This window comes from Phyllobates terribilis, unplaced genomic scaffold, assembly GCF_046119375.1.
Source record: "Phyllobates terribilis strain yellow unplaced genomic scaffold, ASM4611937v1 Scaffold_1__5_contigs__length_1240528914, whole genome shotgun sequence".
In the NCBI taxonomy this organism is placed as follows: domain Eukaryota; kingdom Metazoa; phylum Chordata; class Amphibia; order Anura; family Dendrobatidae; genus Phyllobates; species Phyllobates terribilis.
The window spans coordinates 423205135-423207349 of NW_027362761.1; the positions used below are offsets into that span (position 1 = coordinate 423205135).

The 2215-nt window shown below is 39.3% G+C and overlaps 1 non-coding gene across 1 annotated transcript; it reads right to left on the minus strand.

Annotated features, from left to right (window-relative positions):
* LOC141175067 (small nucleolar RNA SNORA13) lies at nt 1-129 on the minus strand. The gene has a single exon (XR_012253009.1). It is a non-coding gene; the product is annotated as a small nucleolar RNA SNORA13 (small nucleolar RNA).
* Nucleotides 130-2215: the final 2086 nt, after the last annotated feature.

Below are 2215 nucleotides of genomic sequence, written 5' to 3' on the forward strand. Positions count from 1 at the left end.
AACTGTTCCCATTCAACCTAGTACCCGCACAATAATATCAGGGCACGACAAGGGGCATGGAAGTTACTGTATGCCTTGTTTGACGCCACATTCATCATTTTGATAAAATGAATGGGTAACACAAAGGCAAACCTCCCTGCTCCAGCACAACAGAACATTTTGTAAACTTAGAACATAGAAAATGGGTTCTCATAAGAGAGGGCTTGAAGCACAAGTAATAAGAGTAACCAGGATGACATTGTCCTCAGATGTCCACAAAAAGTTGGACTAATAAGACTTATCGGGCTCTAGAGTGGTGGCAAAAAAATTTGGGGGCTGAATTACTTTGATCAAGTCTTTTTGCAATTGTTTTCCACTCAAACCCCCACAGTAAGAAAACATTGAAAATTCTTAAATAATCCAGCAACTTTTCCATGCGGGTGATGCTGCAGAGGATGGTACCGCCATCATGTGATCGATTAAGGAAGCAATCACCAGAATTACAAATGAGAGTCCCGTCGGGAAATCCTCCCATAATTTGAATGTAAAAGTGTCAGAATATGGTTTGTGCTTACCTCCTAACAGGCTCCTTATGGTGTGCATTAAGTGAAGGGTTGATTACGTTACCTACAAGTATGAAAAAAAATGTGAGAATCCTCAAAACAGGAAATGAAATCTTCATTGTCGCATGCAATTTTTCTAGATTATTTGCAATTACACCACCAGAATTAAAGCGGAGTCCCCCCCTACCCCACGTAGGGAATGGGCGTCTAACCCAGTTTGATGCATAGCAACCAGGAATATTGCCTTAAGTGGACTTATTTGGAGCAGATCCTTTTCCTGATTTGTGGAAAGTCAAGCAACTACAGGAAATCAGAGGCAATTTCTGCAGATAAGGCATTATTGACCCAATAAGAATATGCCTTAAAGGGAACCGGTCAGCGGGCTTTTCCCAAATGAGACAAGGCCAGTACGCCCTGATATATAGCATACTAATATGCTAAGTGAACAGAATCCCAGCAATAACATCCTATATACACTGAGCAAAAAAATAAAGGGAACACTCAAATAACACATCCTAGATCTGAATGAATGAAATACAACCCCTGGTAAAAATTATGGAATCACCGGGCTCAGAGGATGTTCATTCAGTTGTTTAATGTTGTTGAAAAAAAGCAGATCACAGACATGGCACAAAACTAAAGTCATTTCAAATGGCAACTTTAGGACTTTAAGAAACACTAAAAGAAATCAAGATTAAAAATGTGGTACTCAGTAAGGGTAATTTTTTTCAGACCAAGCAGAAGGAAAAAAAATTATGGAATCACTTAATTCTGAGGAAAAAATTATGGAATCATGAAAAACAAACACAATAGAACACTCCAATGCATCATTAGTATTTTGTTGCACCACCTCTGGCTTTAATAACAGCTTGCAGTCTCTGAGGCATGGACTTAATGAGTGACAAACCGTACTCTTCATCAATCTGTCTCCAACTTTCTCTGATTGCTGTTGCCAGATCAGCCTTGCAGGTTGGAGCCTTGTCATGGACCATTTTCTTCAACTTCCACCAAAGATTTTCAATTGGATTGAGATCCGGACTATTTTCAGGCCATGACATTGACCTTATGTGTCTTCTTTCAAGGAATGTTTTCACAGTTTTTGCTCTATGGCAGGATGCATTATCATCTTGAAAAATGATGTCATCATCCCCAAACATCATTTCAATTGATGGGATAAGAAAACTCCAAAATATCAATGTAAACTTGGGCATTTATTGAAGATGTAATGACAGCCATCTTCCCGGTGCCTTTACCTGACATGCAGCCCCATATCATCAATGACTGGAAATTTGCATGTTCTCTTCATGCAGTCATCTTTATAAATCTCATTGGAACAGCACCAAACAAAAGGTCCAGCATCATCACCTTGCACAATGCAGATTTGCGATTAATCACTGAATATGACTTTCATCCAGTCATCCACAGTCCACAATTGCTTTTCCTTAGCCCATTGTAACCTTGTTTTTTCTGTTTAGGTGTTAATGATGGCTTATGTTTAGCTTTTCTTTATGTAAATCCCATTTCCTGTAGGTGGTTTCCTACAGTTCGGTCACAGACTGACTCCAGTTTCCTCCCATTCGTTCCTCATTTGTTTTGTTGTGAATTTCTTGTTTTGGAGACATATTGCTTTAAGTTTCCGGTCTTGACGCTTTGATGTCTTCCTTGGTCTACCA